We start from the raw sequence: 19,895 nt of genomic DNA on the forward strand, positions 1-19,895 counted from the left end.
AAGTGGAAGGAAAACGATAAATGATTTTCAATATTTTTTACAAATAACTATATAAAAAATGTGGTGTGCATTTGTATTCAGCCTCCTTTACTCTGATATACCTAACTTAAATCTAGTAGAACAAATTGCCTTTAGAAGTCACCTAATTAGTAAATAGAGTCCATCTGTGTGTAATTTAATCTCAGTATTGTTAAGTGCAATTCTCAAACCAATTGCTTTTCCTCTTTGTAATGCTGAGTTCAAATCTTATGCTTCTGATAGAAATGAAATACAGGAGACCTTTTCTGTAGCCCAAATCCAAGCTGAATGGCCAAAAGTGTATTGTTTTCTCAGTTCTTATATACACACAAAAATGATGAATCATGTAAAACAAAAGTACCATAATAAGGGAAAAAACACAAAAATATCAGATAAGGAGTAAACAGCCTTTCTCCATCGTGTGGTCAGCAGATGGGCGTAGTCTGAGTGACTTTACACTTTTCACAATACATATCTTATAACACAGCAATTTTGTACACATAATGTCAACTCATAACTTAAGCTAGAACTCTGATCCTATCATTTTCCCCCTTTGACATCATCCTTCTCCCAACTCTGGGTCCTTACTCATGAGTTATAGCCAATACTTTCCTGAGTACTATCCCTGACCGCGGGTTGTCAGAGGAGAACAATGTCCTCATCCCCCAGTTCCATATCAGCATCTCAAAAGCAAAGAGAATCAAAGAGAAGGGTGACGTCAACTCATAATCCCAAACTCAGAGTTCTATAGGGCACCCCTATTCATTCTTTTAACTTTCTTTTGAATTCTCAACAATTAATAATTGTCATTATAACAAAAGCAAACATAAGTATTAGTATAGGACTCAACATCCAATTAAGTATAGTAGTGGCGGTAGGAGACCATCCACTGAAAACATCATACCAATGGTGGGTAGTTTCATCTCTTATCTGTGAGGATAAATGTATTAATTTTCCTTTATCTATAACTGCAGATATTAGATTATTTTGAAGGGTATGTTCCTGTGTCTCCTATGTGTTTTCTAAGTATTTCAGACTCTCTTAAGATTTGTTGTAAGGGCTCTAATGATATTATGAAAGGGGTAGTATCAGTAAGGTTATCTACCGTCCATTCTTGATTAAATATTCTATGTGCATCTAGTTCAAAAAGGAAAGTTTCATTCTGCCATTTAAGCATTTTAACATTCTTTACACATCCTGAAAAGGGAGCTGTTTTATTTAAACTTTCCATAGTTCCCTGATCATTTGTAATTAAACAAATATGTTGTGGTCCTATCTCCATAAATCTGTTTCCTACACTTACTGGTCTGGGACCCTTTCCCTTCTGTAGGTTCCTGTAGATTTGGGAATCTGGGGTAGAAAGTAACATTTGTGTTTTGTCAAATACTTCCCTCCATGTTTCAGATGGACCTAACTTATGACATTTATGTGGTGTGTTATTAAAGGGTGATAGTAAATTGTCCTTCCAATGGAAAGTTATGTTTACTTGTGCTTGTGACTTAGCTTTTATCCACACTACTGGTGAATCCACACTGTGCATCATGTAAAAAGGACCCTCCTGTCCTGTTACAGTGAAATTTCCTACAGTATACCATTCATAGTAAGGATATTGCGTTATACTCTTATCCTGATTTGTCCATATAAGATCAGTACTGTTTTCATGAACTGTTACATTGATACCGGGAGTCCATGTGTAAACAAACATTTGAAAACATTCAAGCACTATCATCATAGTTAGAAAGATCGTCATTCTGTTTCTCTCGGTTCAGGACTCTTTTTGCAGTGTGATGCGTGGATCCAGGCTGCTTTTCCCTCCAACTTGACCGATGTGGGAGTGGTCAGCAGTACTTGATATGGTCCTTCAAACCGTGGCTCTAAAGCTTTTCTGGTATGTTTCTTTACATAGACCCAATCTCCGGGGCTAAGTGAATGAGTACCTGCTATAGAGTTGGGATCTGGAATGGAAGCATAAACACTCTTGTGGATCTTGGTTAGATGCTGTTGCAATTGTATCACATATGCAGTCAAACTATCACATTGCAATTGCATACTCTGTGGAAAGTATAAACCTAATCTAGGTGCATTCCCAAAAAGTATCTCATATGGAGACAACCCTGTTTTTCCTGTTGGGGTATATCTTATGGAGAACAAAGCCAAAGGCAGGCATTCTGGCCATGGCTTGTTTAACTCTTGCATGGCTTTCTGTATTTTTAGCTTTATTGTCCCATTTACTCTTTCTACTGATCCTGAACTCTGTGGGTGATAAGGGGTGTGGAAACTCTGTTGAACCCCTAACATGGTCATCACATTCTGCATTACTTCACCTGTAAAGTGTGTCCCTCTATCTGATTCTATTGTTTCAGGTAATCCAAACCTTGGTATTAATTCAGTGATCAGTTTCTTAGCCGTAGCTTTTGCCGTGGCTGATTTTAATAAATATCCCTCTGGCCAGCCTGAAAATAAATCGATGCACACAAGTACAAATTCAAAGGGGCCACTTTTTGGCAACTGTATGTAGTCAATTTGCAGCCTTTGAAAGGGGTACTGGGCCCGAGCTTGGTGTTTTCGTGGCGTTTTTACCTTTTGTCCTGGATTATTCAGGAGACAGATTTGGCATGCTGCACAGTAGTTTTTGGCCATACTACTGAATCCTGGTGCTAGCCATCCTTGGTTCACAATTCTATACATGGAATTGGAACTGACATGGGTAGGTAAGTGGATTGCCGTGGCCATGGCTGGGTACAGAGACGCCGGTAGGCATACTTTACCTCCTGCCCTCCATACATTGTCAGGGTCAATTTGGGCTCCCATCCTTACCCACTTGTCTCTTTCACTGTCCGCCGCTTGCTCCTGTAGCTTGCTCAACTGTTGCCATGAAGGCTTTACTGTACTTACCTCTGCCACTGCCACTGTCTCAGGGTACATCTCTTTCTGAGCTGCCTGTTTCGCAGTTAAATCTGCGAAGGCATTTCCTTTTGCTTCCCTTGTCTTTGCACTTGTGTGTGCCGCTATCTTCAAGATGGCTACCCTTTTAACTTTTTGAAGATGTGTCAAAACCCGTTTTATTCCTTCCGCATGCTTTACTGGTGTGCCTGCTGCTGTCAGATACCCTCGAGCTCTCCATATATGGCCGAAATCGTGCGCTACGCCGTAAGCGTAGGCAGAGTCAGTGTAAATATTTCCTTCTTGTCCTTGTAAATATTCTAAAGCTTGTTCTAAAGCTTTTAATTCTGCTTCCTGTGCTGACATGTGGGCTGGTAAGGGCTGCGCTTCAATCACCTGTGTATCAGTTACTACTGCATATCCTGTGTGATATCTTCCTTTATCATCAGCAAATCTGCTGCCATCTATATACAAAGTGTGCTCAGCGTCTAAAATTGGTGTATCTATAACATGAGGGAACCCCATTGTCTCTTGCTCCATGAGCTGAAAACAGTCGTGTTCAACTATCTCTCTAAACAGAAGAGTGTCAGTTTCCTCATCTCCTTCCTCCTTATTCCCCCTTGTCAAATCTGGTGACTGAAGAGGCAAAAAGGTGGCCATATTGAAAGTTGTACAGCGCTGAAAAGTGACATTTGGAGGTAAAAGTAAAGTACACTGTAACCTTAGTTGCCTAGCCATTGAAATGTGTTTGGGCTGTACTTGAGACAAGATTGCATGTATGTCATGTGTGGTGTGCACTACAACTGGATTGTCTAGAACAATTTCTGATGACTTATCTATAATTATTGACACTGCTGCTACCGCCCGTACACAGGACGGTGAACCTCTGGACACTGGATCTAGAGCTGCTGAGAAGTAAGCAACGGGCCTTTGTTTTATATGTGACTGTGTCAAAATTCCTGTTGCATGTCCAGTGATCTCAGCAATGTATAGATGGAATGTCTTTGTATAATTGGGGATACCTAGAGCCGGTGCAGAAATCAACAACTGTTTCAAAGTGACAAACGACTCATAAGCTACTTCTGTAAGCATATACGGCACAATTTTCAAACAATCGTATAATGGCTGCATCAAAGAGCTAGCGTGGGGTATCCATTGTCTACAATATGACACGATACCTAGAAACATACGCAATTGTTTGACATTTCGTGGGGGTAAGATTCCCTTTATCGCCTGTACTCTCTCGTCTGTGAGATGTCTTGTTCCTTGTGATATGCAATGTCCTAAGAAGACAACTTTTTCCTGACACACTTGTAACTTTTTCCTGTTAACCTTGCAACCCTTTTTTGCCAAGAATTGCAAAAGTGCCAAAGTGGCATGGAGACATGTTTCCCTATCTGGACAGCATAGCAATAGGTCATCCACATATTGTAGCAATACACAAGAGTCTGGAGGTAACCATTCCTCTAGCACTGTTTGTAGAGCCTGTGAATAAAGGGTTGGCGAATGCGCCATTCCTTGAGGTAGGCGTGTCCTGCCTGTTGGTTGCCGTCTGCGTCAAACCGGTCTATAGGTCGGTGCGGACCTATTTCTGTCACAAATTGCTGAAACAGGGTAGGAGTCATTTTATGTCTACACAAATCTTCCCCGTCTTGCCATGTTGCATCATGTGTATCCATCAACTGTCTTACAAATCTACAAAACGCTGCTGGTTTTGCTACTGGGTCTGGGGCATTCTGTATTAGTGCCATAAGGGCGTCTGGTGTCCATGGTGCCCAGGTCCTTATCTGCATCCTACGAGTAACAGTAGGTGGGGCATTTGGATGGGCTACTTGTCCAAATTCCGGATTATTTACCTGTACAATGTGTGTATCAGTGCGTACGGGGGCTACAGTTTCTGGATGAGGTTTTTCTGCCCCACAATGCACACATTCTATTGCCCATTCTGGGTTTTGTGTTCCACAAACCTGACAAACCCATCCCCTGCCTTGGAGTGAAGGATATATCTTATGTGGTTTATGTTCTATGTCAGTGTATGGGGTGGAATGGCTGAGCTGGGGTCAACCAGAGCCTCAGCATTTTTTGTTCTTCTATCCTTCATGTCCCAACCATCACAATCTGGGTTACCGTATATTTCCACCCCTCCTCTTTTGCTCTATAAGAGACCTTAATTAAGCGCTGAACCTGATGCATCCATTGCTTCTCTAACACCTCTCCTTGTCTGTCCCTTTTTATTTCCTTCCACGCGTCTGGGTCTAAACCCGCTGCTCCTTTTACCTTAAATTTATGAAGTATAGTTTTTACATTTTGTGCTTCATCTTTCCCATATATGTTCTTAATTATCTGTGGCACCGTATAGTGGGCCACAGTTCCTTGACGGGGTTTTGTGTACCTCTGACCCATTCTAACAGTCCGTGCCTAGGTAGCGTGTGGGACACTGTTATATGTCCCAAAATAAAAAAGAAAAAAGTGTGTATGCGGGACCCTACAACAGTTCCTCGTTGCCTTCCTCCTAGGATGCTAGAATACTAAAAAACCTCCTAAAAAAACCTCCCCGGGATGAGATTTCTGAAATCGAATTACTTTATATGCTAGCCAACTGACAAATATTATGACCAGACTGACGGCTACAACATATACAAGCATTCCTTTAAGTGGCCAGGTATCCGACTAGATCTCCGGGCTTGTGGAGACCTTATTCCCCCTCCCGTATCTGGGATCCCTCTCGTGCACTCTTATCCCTGCTTTATGGAGCAGACAGGGCTTATACTCTCAACCCGCCTATGGTTTATGAATTAGATGTGAGGTTAAGCATAAGCGTCAGACCCCCCCGAAAGGGCGCATTCCGTTGCTTAGTTCGGCAATCCCCTTCTAACTCATACCATCCTTGACAAGGCTCATTCACTTTCTCAACAAGACAGACAGACAACAAATTATCAGCAAAACAAAGGTATTATAGTTCAAGACTCACCCCTACAGAGGTTGCAGTTAATATGCTGCGTGGAGACCCGTTTCTGACAGAACTGACTAAAGGCACAAATCAGGGAAGCTCAGAGTATAAAGAGAAATAAAGGCTTTCTCTTACCTGGCCAGGCTTTGTGGTCTGTGGTTCCCGAAGTGCCCCAGTGTTATGGTTCCGTCAGCTCCGTTCGTCCACCTCTTGTAGGATCATTGATGAGGTCCTTGTTCTTCGGGCGCCAAAATGTTAAGTGCAATTCTCAAACCAATTGCTTTTCCTCTTTGTAATGCTGAGTTCAAATCTTATGCTTCTGATAGAAATGAAATACAGGAGACCTTTTCTGTAGCCCAAATCCAAGCTGAATGGCCAAAAGTGTATTGTTTTCTCAGTTCTTATATACACACAAAAATGATGAATCATGTAAAACAAAAGTACCATAATAAGGGAAAAAACACAAAAATATCAGATAAGGAGTAAACAGCCTTTCTCCATCGTGTGGTCAGCAGATGGGCGTAGTCTGAGTGACTTTACACTTTTCACAATACATATCTTATAACACAGCAATTTTGTACACATAATGTCAACTCATAACTTAAGCTAGAACTCTGATCCTATCAGTATAAATGCAGCTGTTCTGTGAAGCCCTCTGAGGTTTGTTAGAGAACCGTAGTGAACAAACCGCATCATAAAGGCATCATAAACACCAGACAGGTCAGGGATAAAGTTGTGGAGAAGTGTAAAGCAGGGTTAGGTTATAAAAAAATATCCCAAGCTTTGAACATCTCACAGAGGACTGTTCAATCCATCATCGGAAAATGGAAAGAGTATGGCACAACTGCAAACCTACGAAGACATGGCCGTCCACCTAAACTGACCGGCCGGGCAAGGAGAGCATTCATCATAGAAGCAGCCAAGAGGTCCATGGTAACTCTGGAGGAGCTGCAGAGATCCACAGCTCAGGTTTGGAGAATCTGTCCACAGGGCAACTATTAGTTGTGCTCTCCACAAATCTGATCTTCATGGAAGTGTAGCAAGAAGAAAGACATTGGTGAAAGAAAGTCATAAGAAGTCCTGTTTGCAGTTTGTGAGAAGCCATGTGGGGGACACAGCAAACATGTGGAAGAAGGTGCTCTGGTCAGATGAGTCCAAAATTGAATTTTTTGGCCTAAAAAGCAAAACGTTATGTGTGGTGGAAAACTAACACTGCACATCACCCTGAACACACCATCCCCAGGGCCAGATTAAGAACATCAGGGGCCTGGTGCTGAGGATTTTGGTGGGGCCTTTTATAAACAATAAATAAATAAAAATGCAAACAATTTTTTGTTATAACAAATTAAATTAAAGAGAGAGAGGGAGGATGAGAGAGAGGGGATGAAAGAGGGGTAAGGGAGGGAGGATGAGAGAGAAAGGGGGAGGGGATGGAAGAGAGAGGATGCATATGAGCATGTGTGGGAATGACATCAACGCAGCCTGGCCAAGGCAAGTGACTGAAGGCACAGAACCCAGAAGGAAGTCCGGGTGAAGATGGAAGTGCCCGGGCCCCGCCGGACTGATCACAGCACAGCACTGGAGGGCTCAGTCTGACAATTTAAGTGTACCCTAATGTCCTAATAGAGAAATATTTGGGCTCAGATGGCGCAAAAAATCAGTCACTGTATAGTCTCTATTTGAGTATGAGTATTTTAAAATGTCAATAACAATAGCATTTGTAATAATACAGGGGGAGCACCGTCGGCAGCAACAGTCTTGAGAGGAGAAGCAAGGCATGTGCTAATATGCTGGGCATACTTGTACATTATGGCATAACCTACCCCAGGGCCTCTATAAATTAGTAATGTTAGAAAAGTTTACTACCGCTTTACTATCACGAGCCTCTCATGGGGCCCCCTACTGACCCTGTGGCCCTTGTGCAGTGCCTAAGTGCATAGTTGTCAACATTTCAAAAATATTTTCAGGGACTTTTGTTTTACAAGTGCTATATTTAGAGTAGCTGGCATCCCTTATATTCCTCTATACATCACAATAGTAATTACATAATTAAATAAGTACTAATAATTGGGCAGAACAAATATGAGGACTGTGAGATTTCCTTTAGTTGAACTAACAAAAGTGTGCCCATTCTAGAGCTGGTAACATTGAGGATATTCAGTATAATTTTAAAGAACAGTTTTTGTGGGTAAGAGGCATAGGGGAGGAGTATGGATGGTATAAAAGTGGGAAGTATGTGCAGGTGAGGGAGAGGAATGTGGAGGGTCTAACAGTGGGCACTATGTACATGAGAGGAGTGCAGAGGGTATGGCAGAAGGCACTATGTACAGCAGAGGAGTGTGAAGGGTATGACAGTGGGCAATATGCACAGCAGAGGAGTGTAGAGGGTATGACATTGGGCACTATGTATAAGAGAAGAGTGTGGAGGGTATGACAGTGGGCACTATGTACAGGAGAGAAGTGTGGAGAGTAGGACAGTACGTAGCAAATTTAGCAGAGGAGTGTGGAGGGAGGGTATGACGGTGGGCACTATGTATAGGAGAGGAGTATGAAGGGTATGACAGTGAGTAGTATGTACAGGAGAGGAGTGTGGAGGGTATGACGGTGGGCACTATGTACAGGAGAGAATTGTATGACAGCGGGCACTATGTACAAGAGAGGAGGAGTGTGAAGGGTATGACAGTGAGCACTATGTATAGGAGAGAAGTGTGGAGAGTATGACAGTGGGCACTATGTATAGGAGAGAAGTGTGGAGAGTATGACAGTGGGCACTATGTATAGGAGAGAAGTGTGGAGAGTATGACAGCGAGCAGTATGTACAGGAGAGAAGTGTGGAGAGTATGACAATGGGCACTATGTATAGAAAAGAAGTGTGGAGAGTATGACAGTGGGCACTATGTATAGGAGAGGAGGGTGGAGGGTATGACAGTGGGCACTATGTATAGGAGAGGAGTGTGGAGGGTATGACAGTGAACAATATGTATAGGAGAGGAGTGTGGAGGGTATGACAGTGGGCACTATGTATAGGAGAGAAGTGTGGAGAGTATGACAGTGGGCACTATGTATAGGAGAGGAGGAGGAAGGAATCTGGGAAGGAAAAATGTAAAGGTTTGTGGAAGGATGTTTAGGGACTGCGTAGTGGTTAAGCGGGCCATACATGGATTGAAATTACACCAATTAAGCAGAGACCAGCCATAGTCGATCTATGTATGGGCTAGCTGGTTTTACACAAGTCAACCTATTAACCGACTTGAGTACAACCAGCCTGTCAGGTTTTCCCCAAAACAATCAGTGCTGCCAGCTATAGTTAGCAACACTAATCATTGTATTCACTGGCAGTACACAATAACACTGCGGGAGTGATCGCCCCATTCACAGGTCAGCAGGTGAGAGGGTGTGTGGGGACAGGCTGGGGGGAGATACTAGTCAGTCCCTGGGTAGGCACTGGTTAGTATCAGAGCCAGATACACACAGGTTACATACACCACAATCGTTAGAGTGAGAGCAATAATTCTAGCACTAGACCTCCTCTGTAACTCTAAACGTGTAACCTGTAAAAAAATTTAAAGCATCGCTTAGTACGCAACAAAAAATCGTGCTAACTTTAGTGTTTTTTTTTTTTATGAATGAAACAGTTTCTTTCCAAAAAAAAGTTTGAAAAATTGCTGTGCAAATATCATGTAACATAAAAAGTTGCAAAGACCACAATTTTATTCCATAGGGTCTCTGCTAAAACAATATATAATGCTTGAGGGTTCTGAGTCATTTTTTGGCATAAAAAAAATGATGATTTTTACATGTAGGAGAGAAGTCTCAGAATGGGCCTGGGTGGCAAGGGGTTAATTATCATAAGTAATATACAAATAATTATTATAAGCTCTGTGAGGTCATCCTCTCCATCTGCTGCAGAGTGATCCGGCTGTATTTATACTGCCGCTCTGTATGTAGCTTCTGACAGGCTACGCAAGAAGCCCCGTATCTCCGGAACCATAGATGATAACAGCCCCATATTTTAACCAGTGCTGGGGTGGGTCTTTAGCTACATACCCACCAAATGTGGGGTCTCTGTGACTCCTGATCACCAAGTTACAATCCTCAAAGTCGATCTTCTTTTTTTTTTTTTTTTTTTTTACTTTTTTTTTTTTTTGGACAAATGGGCCTATCTTGAGAAAGGGGCCTGGAGCTGCAGCTCCAATAGCCCCTATGTTAATCCGGCCCTGACCATCCCCACCGTGAAATATGGTGGTGGCAACATCATGTTGTGGGGATTCTTTTCTTCAGCAGGGACAGGAAAGCTGGTCAGAGATGATGGGAAGATGGATGGAGCCAAATACAGGGTAATCTTAGAAGAAAACCTGTTCGAGTCTGTTAAAGGCTTGAGACTGGGGCGGAGGTTCACCTTCTAGAAGGACAACGACCCTCAACATACAGCCAGAGCTACAATGGAATGGTTTAGATCAAAGCATCTTCATGTGTTAGAATGGCCCAGTCACAGTCCAGACCTAAATCCAATTGAGAATCTGTGGCAAGACTTGAAAATTGCTGCTCACAGACGCTCTCCATCCAATCTGACAGAGCTTGAGATATTTTACAAAGAAAAATGGGCAAAAATGTCCCTTTGTAGATGTGCAAAGCTGGTAGAGACATCCCCAAAAAGACTTGCAGCTGTAATTGCAGTGAAAGGCGGTTCTACAAAGTATTGACTCAGGGGGGCGCTATACAAATGTACCGCATACTTTTCACATATTTATTTGTAAAACATATTAAAAAACGTTTATCATTTTCCTTCCACTTCACAATGATGTGCCACTTTGTGTTGATCTATCACATAAAATCCCAATAAAATACATTTCCGTTTTTGGTTGTAACATGAAAAAATTTGGAAAATTTCAAGGGGTGTGAATACTTTTTCTAGGCACTGTAGGGATCTGGTAGAGATGAAGGGAATACCCAGGCTGCTTTGTTTACAAACAGAACGAAGAGGCGGGGAGCTGTCATTTTCCCGGCACTTAATTCTTAGTAAATTGCTGAAATGACGTATCGCACCTGTTGAATGACATATCGCACAGATACGTCATTTCACAGGTAGGGTCCGGGCACCCCCCGGGCATGTTATTTAATGGTGTTTTGCATTTTTTACTGTTTTACGTCAGGAAGCTGGAAGATGTCATTTTTCCTGCAATTCAACATATGAAGTGTGAAACAATCAATCCATCAAATTGCCAACATCCCTAATTCTAATGCAAAATGAACATATGTTTCCCATGGGACTTTAAAGGCAATGTAGAGCCCATACGCAATTTTACCGTAAAAACAAAAATAAAAAAATAAAAAAGATGAAGTACCAACTTTATTTACAATGCATATAAAATCATTAAGGGCCAGTTCACACCACATGCAGTCCAGTGCGTTTTTTTTTTTTTCTGCATCAAAACGCATATAAAGTAGGTTATATGGTTTTCAATGGCATAGTTCACACCAGTACTTGCAGTTCCAGTGCATTCGAATCCCAGGAAAAAAAGTAGAACCTGCCGCATTTTTCCTGCACTGGACTGTACTGGAATGCTGTAAAAAGCATCAAAAACTCACCGGAACACACCTAAGTGCACCAAAAACGCACTGGAACACCCATGCTCTTATTTAAGGTTAAGCAAAAAAAAAGGGGGAGGCACTGGACTGCATCAAAAATGCATCAAAAACGCATTAAAAACGCACTGGAACGCATCAAAAATGTGCATGCAAAAAACATCTGGACTGCTTTTCTACTATGTGAGCTGGCCCTTATAAAATTTTATATAACGGCTGGCATGTTTACATCTGTACATTAAACCATTCATTACAGGATACCCCATTGTCCACATTCGAATGGTAAACATGCACTCTTCTTAGTGCTTAGCTTGTCCACATTCTTACAAGACCAGGACAGACCCGACGCGTTTCGGAAAAGCCTTCCTCGGGGGTTAGGTAAGGTATGCCATGTATGTAAGAATTACTATAATCACTGATCCCCTCCAAAGGACACTTTAAAAAAAATATATATTTTTAAAGTATATACCCCCCTAGAGCAGTGATACCCCTATGCCATTTGTTTGACATTCCTTTGCTTATTGGCCTAGAAATAGGCCAGAACTTTTTTTTTTTTTTACATTCGGCCCCCAATGGGGTTCAGACTCGCCACACAAACTTTAGTGATGTTTGCCAAAACCGAGCTCAAAATGAACTCAGGGCTGTTTGCCCCATCACAAGCTGTCTGCTATTTGGGACCATCCTTGGTGGCCGGTCTCCTCAACGCTTTCCCCCCCCCCCCCCTTTGGCTCTGTAGGATATGTCACCTACAGAGCCAAAGGGGGCTCCGCTCCGCACACTTTTCTGGGCTCCGCTTGAGTCCTTGTGAGCCCAGGACTGACATGGCGGGTGCCGCTGGCGGCTTGGGGGGGGGAGAAGAGCGGATACACATCAGCTCCCCTTCTTGCTGTGACCTAGAAAGCGTTGTTTGTGACGTCACTTCCGGGTCAAGTAGTTGGATCTGTATGTGCGTAATATCTTCCTGTTTCTCCTCCCGGTCAATCAGGAAGTGCCTCGGTCTGCTAACGAAGGGAAGGGGGAGGAGTCCGGTGACGTTGAAGTTCTGGTTGAACGTAACGTGTACGGGGGAGGAGCTACGCATGACGTCACCCACTGCTGCCCTACGGAACTAACACGATTGTCGGCTTTACATGCTGTGCTTTTATCATCTTTATGTGAGTAGTTTGTGTTTGAACACAAAAATTAAATCTTATACTTAAGCGGTGAGCACTTAGATCTTTTCTTTCTACCCATGACCTGCCGTCCTTGGTGAGATCTAAGGAGAGGTGAGAGAAGTTTATGGTCCGTGTTAACCCTTTTGATACCCGCTTGCATGACCACCTGTTTGCACAGGGGTCCATGCCATAAGGTGAGAGTGATTAGTTAGAGAGGAGGTGGAGGGATTGTCACCCTACTGTGGAAAAAAAAAAATGACTTACATCAGTGCTACAGTTTGAATGTAAAACGTATTTGTGTGAACTGTGAAGTTAAGTCATGGATTGTGGAAACTAACTAGTGTCGGGTGATTGTATATAGTGTATATCACATTCACCACTGACTAATGCAGAGCTGCAATGCAAGGAGATCAGCTAAAAGTAGTTGGATCTGTATGTGCGTTATAATTCATCAAAATTAGGCGATGAATCGATTAAAAAATAAATCAAACACGAAAATTTTAATCAGCAACAGCCCTACATGTTACATATCACTGGAGTGAGAGCAATAATTCTAACACAAGACCTCCTCCGTAACACTAAACTGATACCTATAGGGGGCTTTTGGAACGTCATCTATAGAAAATATCAGATACTGAAGTTTGTCGCCATTTCACGGGCGCACACAAATTTAAGGTTTGGCAAGTTGGGTATCTATTTACTTGGCACAACCTCCTCTTTTATATTTTATCAAAAATGTGGGTAATTTATTATGTTTTTTTTGCCCTGAAAATGACTTTAATGTGTTTTTTTACTGACATTTTGTGTTTACTAGACCTTTACTGTAATATCGTGTGACATAAAAAAACCATTCCTCCCACTAAACCAAACCATGGGTCATTACTTTTTTCCCACTGACGTCAGGACCTTTTCTACCCCCAATGGCCACAGTCCACCCCCCCCCCCCCCCCCAAAGTCTTCAGGACAGTAAACTAGCCTTTACGTCATCTTCGGGGGTAACATTATTATTTTTAAATGTGTGTGCAAAAAACGGCTCTGGCAGCGAAAATGCTAATGTAATGTAAGCACCTGCACCTGACCTGGTACAGCAGAGCTCAGCTCGGGAAAGGGAGATACAGAACAAGGAGCCAATCAGTTGTGCTGCAGTGCAAAGAAACATGCTGATAGGAGGAGAGGTCAGAGTGACAGGGAGATTAGCTCATCAGTTTGCTGCTTCTCCTTTCGCGATCCAATCACAGGTTGGAGGAGGGACAAAATCATAAGGTGTTACTTAAACTGCAAGGTGGGAGGAATAGTGTCCCATCATTGGTATCAGTGGGAGGAATAATGTCCCATTATTGGTATCAGTGGGAGGAATAGTGCCCCATCATTGGTGTCAGTGGGAGGAATAGTGCCCCATCATTGGTGTCAGTGGGAGGAATAGTGCCCCATCGTTGGTGTCAGTGGGAGGAATACTGCCCCATCATTGGTGTCAGTGAGAGGAATAGTGCCCCATCATTGGTATCAGTGGGAGGAATAGTGCCCCATCATTGGTATTAGTGGGAGGAATAGTGCCCCATCATTGGTATTAGTGGGAGGAATAGTGCCCCATCATTGGTGTCAGTGGGAGGAATAGTGCCCCATCATTGGTGTCAGTGAGAGGAATAGTGCCCCATCATTGGTGTCAGTGGGAGGAATAGTGCCCCATCATTGGTATCAGTGGGAGGAATAGTGCCCCATCATTGGTATCAGTGGGAGGAATAGTGCCCCATCATTGGTGTCAATGAGAGAATTATTGTGCCCCATCATTGGTGTCAGTGGGAGGAATAGTGCCCCATCATTGGTATCAGTGGGGGGAATAGTGCCCCATCATTGGTGTCAGTGGGAGGAATAGTGCCCCATCATTGGTAGGAATAGTGCCCCATCATTGGTATCAGTGGGAGGAATAGTGCCCCATCATTGGTATCAGTGGGAGGAATAGTGCCCCATCATTGGTGTCAATGAGAGGAATAGTGCCCCATCATTGGTGTCAGTGGGAGGAATAGTGTCCTATTATTGGTGTCAGTGGGAGGAATAGTGTCCCATCATTGGTATCAGTGGGAGGAATAGTGCCCCATCATTGGTATCATTGGGAGGAATAGTGCCCCATCATTGGTGTCAGTGGGAGGAATAGTGCCCCATCATTGGTATCATTGGGAGCAATAGTGCCTCATCATTGGTATCAGTGAGAGGAATAATGCTCATCATTGGTGTCAGTGAGAGGAATAGTGCCTCATCATTGGTGTTAGTGGGAGGAATAATGCTCATCATTGGTGTCAGTGAGAGGAATAGTGCCCCATCATTGGTACCCGTGCTGTGTGGCAGAGCTCTGTAAATATCAGGACTGGATGGACAGAAATACAAATTCTTTGACAAGTAATGCAGCTCGTTTATATTTCATTTATATATCTTGCTCTTTTGCCTGGAGTTCAGCTTTACATTTTTTTTAGCATTTATGAAGAAGATGACGGCAGGTTACGTATTTGTCTCTTGGCGGGTTTCTTTTAAAATATTAAATAAGAAGATGTTTTTTTTTTTTTTTTCTTTAAATCAATGAAATATTAATTCTCTGTTCATTACTACAATTTGGTAGATGACAATGTGATAATGGAGGACTCGCCATAAAACGGAAATATATCCCCCCCCCCCCCCCGTGCGTTTTCCACCGAGTGGTCAATTAAAAGAAAGAGCTGCCAGTAACAAGTGAAAGGCAATTATTCAATCTCCGTCATATCTATTGGCAAAAGGGAGACGCTTAAATCATAAGGTCCGCTAGGAAATAAATAACGTCACGCAAAGTCATTACACACCGCGTCTCGCCGATGATTTATGATTCGCTTATACTCATTCATTTTACGCCGCGCAAGCTAAATCTCTGTCAGCAAATTCTAGACAACTGGAACCGGACGGAAAATAGAAACCCGCATGACTGGCCATACATAGAAAGCAAAATATTCCAGGATAGACAGTGACAGTCCCTATATATCACCCTATTCACTAATATGAGGCTAGCAAGACCACTGCCTACTGAACGGATAGGCTGCATTCTCAGTGATGTCATCGGTCTCTAGTGAACGGATAGGCAGCATTCTCAGTGATGTCACCGGTCTCTAGTGAATGGATAGGCTGCATTCTCAGTGATGTCACCGGTCTCTAGTGAACGGATAGGCTGCATTCTCAGTGATGTCACCGGTCTCTAGTGAATGGATAGGCTGCATTCTCAGTGATGTCACCGGTCTCTAGTAAATGGATAGGCTGCATTTTCAGTGATGTCACCAGTCTCTAGTGAACGGATAGGCTGCATTCTCAGTGATGTCACCAGTCTCTAGTGAACGGATAGGCTGCATTCTCAGTGATGTCACCGGTCTCTAGTGAACGGATAGGCTGCATTCTCAGTGATGTCACCGGTCTCTAGTGAATGGATAGGCTGCATTCTCAGTGATGTCACCGGTCTCTAGTGAACGGATAGGCTGCATTCTCAGTGATGTCACCGGTCTCTAGTGAATGGATAGGCTGCATTCTCAGTGATGTCACCGGTCTCTAGTGAATGGATAGGCTGCATTCTCAGTGATGTCACCGGTCTCTAGTAAATGGATAGGCTGCATTCTCAGTGATGTCACCAGTCTCTAGTGAACGGATAGGCTGCATTCTCAGTGATGTCACCAGTCTCTAGTGAACGGATAGGCTGCATTCTCAGTGATGTCACCGGTCTCTAGTGAACGGATAGGCTGCATTCTCAGTGATGTCACCGGTCTCTAGTGAATGGATAGGCTGCATTCTCAGTGATGTCACCGGTCTCTAGTGAACGAATAGGCTGCATTCTCAGTGATGTCACCGGTCTCTAGTGAATGGATAGGCTGCATTCTCAGTGATGTCACCGGTCTCTAGTGAATGGATAGGCTGCATTCTCAGTGATGTCACCGGTCTCTAGTAAATGGATAGGCTGCATTCTCAGCGATGTCACCAGTCTCTAGTGAACGGATAGGCTGCATTCTCAGTGATGTCACCGGTCTCTAGTGAATGGATAGGCTGCATTCTCAGTGATGTCACTGCTCTCTAGTGAACGGATAGGCTGCATTCTCAGTGATGTCACCGGTCTCTAGTAAATGGATAGGCTGCATTCTCAGTGATGTCACCAGTCTCTAGTGAACGGATAGGCTGCATTCTCAGTGATGTCACCGGTCTCTAGTAAATGGATAGGCTGCATTCTCAGTGATGTCACCAGTCTCTAGTGAACGGATAGGCTGCATTCTCAGTGATGTCACCGGTCTCTAGTAAATGGATAGGCTGCATTCTCAGTGATGTCACCGGTCTCTAGTGAATGGATAGGCTGCATTCTCAGTGATGTCACCGGTCTCTAGTGAATTGATAGGCTACATTCTCAGTGATGTCACTGGTCTCTAATAAATGGGTAGGCTGTATTATCAGTGATGTCACCAGTCTCTAGTGAATGGATAGGCTGCATTCTCAGTGATGTCACCGGTCTCCAGTGAATGGATAGGCTGCATTCTCAGTGATGTCACCAGTCTCTAGTGAATAGATAGGCTGCATTCTCAGTGATGTCACCGGTCTCTAGTGAATGGATAGGCTACATTCTCAGTGATGTCACTGGTCTCTAGTGAATGGATAGGCTGCATTCTCAGTGATGTCACCGGTCTCTAGTGAATGGATAGGCTGCATTCTCAGTGATGTCACCGGTCTCTAGTGAATGGATAGGCTACATTCTCAGTGATGTCACCAGTCTCTAGTGAATGGATAGGCTGCATTCTCAGTAATGTCACCAGTCTCTAGTGAATGGATAGGCTGCATTCTCAGTGATGTCACCGGTTTCTAGTGAATGGATAGGCTGCATTCTCAGTGATGTCACCGGTCTCTAGTGAATGGATAGGCTGTATTCTCAGTGATGTCACCGGTCTCTAGCGAATGGATAGGCTGCATTCTCAGTGATGTCACCGGTCTCTAGTGAATGGATAGGCTGCATTCTCAGTGATGTCACCGGTCTCTAGTGAATGGATAGGCTACATTCTCAGTGATGTCACTGGTCTCTAATAAATGGGTAGGCTGTATTATCAGTGATGTCACCAGTCTCTAGTGAATGGATAGGCTGCATTCTCAGTGATGTCACCAGTCTCCAGTGAATGGATAGGCTGCATTCTCAGTGATGTCACCAGTCTCTAGTGAATAGATAGGCTGCATTCTCAGTGATGTCACCGGTCTCTAGTGAATGGATAGGCTACATTCTCAGTGATGTCACTGGTCTCTAGTGAATGGATAGGCTACATTCTCAGTGATGTCACTGGTCTCTAGTGAATGGATAGGCTGCATTCTCAGTGATGTCACCGGTCTCTAGTGAATGGATAGGCTGCATTCTCAGTGATGTCACCGGTCTCTAGTGAATGGATAGGCTACATTCTCAGTGATGTCACCAGTCTCTAGTGAATGGATAGGCTGCATTCTCAGTGATGTCACCAGTCTCTAGTGAATGGATAGGCTGCATTCTCAGTGATGTCACCGGTTTCTAGTGAATAGATAGGCTGCATTCTCAGTGATGTCACCGGTCTCTAGTGAATGGATAGGCTGTATTCTCAGTGATGTCACCGGTCTCTAGCGAATGGATAGGCTGCATTCTCAGTGATATCACCGGTCTCTAGTGAATGGATAGGCTGCATTCCCGGTGATGTCACCGGTCTCTAGTGAATGGATAGGCTGCATTCTCAGTGATGTCACCGGTCTCTAGTGAATGGATAGGCTGTACTTTCAGTGATGTCACCGGTCTCCAGTGAATGGATAGGCTGCATTCTCAGTGATGTCACCGGTCTCTAGTGAATGGATAGACTGTACTCTCAGTGATGTCACCGGTGTCTAGCGAATGGATAGGCTGTACTCTCAGTGATGTCACTGGTCTCTAGTGAATGGATAGGCTGCATTCTCAGTGATGTCATCGGTCTCTAGTGAATGGATAGGCTACATTCTTAGTGATGTCACTGGTCTCTAATGAATGGGTAGGCTGTATTATCAGTGATGTCACCAGTCTCTAGTGAACGGATAGGCTGCATTCTCAGTGATGTCACCGGTCTCTAGTGAATGGATAGGCTGCATTCTCAGTGATGTCACCGGTCTCTAGTGAATGGATAGGCTGCATTCTCAGTGATGTCACCGGTCTCTAGTGAATGGATAGGCTGCATTCTCAGTGATGTCACTGGTCTCTAGTGAATGGATAGGCTGCATTCTCAGTGATGTCACCGGTCTCTAGTGAATGGATAGGCTGCATCCTCAGTGATGTCACTGGTCTCTAGTGAATGGATAGGCTGCATTCTCAGTGATGTCACCAGTCTCTAGTGAATGGATAGGCTGCATTCTCAGTGATGTCACCCGTCTCTAGTGAATGGATAGGCTGCATTCTCAGTGATGTCACCAGTCTCTAGTGAATGGATAGGCTGCATTCTCAGCGATGTCACCAGTCTCTAGTGAACGGATAGGCTGCATTCTCAGTGATGTCACCGGTCTCTAGCGAATGGATAGGCTGCATTCTCAGTGATATCACCGGTCTCTAGTGAATGGATAGGCTGCATTCTCAGTGATGTCACCGGTCTCTAGTGAATGGATAGGCTGCATTCCCGGTGATGTCACCGGTCTCTAGTGAATGGATAGGCTGCATTCTCAGTGATGTCACCGGTCTCTAGTGAATGGATAGGCTATACTTTCAGTGATGTCACCGGTCTCCAGTGAATGGATAGGCTGCATTCTCAGTGATGTCACCGGTCTCTAGTGAATGGATAGACTGTACTCTCAGTGATGTCACCGGTGTCTAGCGAATGGATAGGCTGTACTCTCAGTGATGTCACTGGTCTCTAGTGAATGGATAGGCTGCATTCTCAGTGATGTCATCGGTCTCTAGTGAATGGATAGGCTACATTCTTAGTGATGTCACTGGTCTCTAATGAATGGGTAGGCTGTATTATCAGTGATGTCACCAGTCTCTAGTGAACGGATAGGCTGCATTCTCAGTGATGTCACCGGTCTCTAGTGAATGGATAGGCTGCATTCTCAGTGATGTCACCGGTCTCTAGTGAATGGATAGGCTGCATTCTCAGTGATGTCACCGGTCTCTAGTGAATGGATAGGCTGCATTCTCAGTGATGTCACTGGTCTCTAGTGAATGGATAGGCTGCATTCTCAGTGATGTCACCCGTCTCTAGTGAATGGATAGGCTGCATTCTCAGTGATGTCACCGGTCTCTAGTGAATGGGTAGGCTACATTCTCAGTGATGTCACTGGTCTCTAGT

At 43.8% G+C, this 19,895-nt stretch overlaps 1 protein-coding gene across 1 annotated transcript in view; it reads right to left on the reverse strand.

Annotated features, from left to right (window-relative positions):
* IGSF11 (immunoglobulin superfamily member 11) overlaps positions 1–19,895 on the reverse strand; it is a 432,754-nt gene that overhangs the window by 16,009 nt on the left and 396,850 nt on the right. The gene's annotated exons all lie outside the window — the stretch shown is intronic.

Source organism: Lithobates pipiens, unplaced genomic scaffold, assembly GCF_037356315.1.
Source record: "Lithobates pipiens isolate NorthernLeopardFrog02 unplaced genomic scaffold, aLitPip1_a1.2 Scaffold_16, whole genome shotgun sequence".
NCBI classification, from domain to species: domain Eukaryota; kingdom Metazoa; phylum Chordata; class Amphibia; order Anura; family Ranidae; genus Lithobates; species Lithobates pipiens.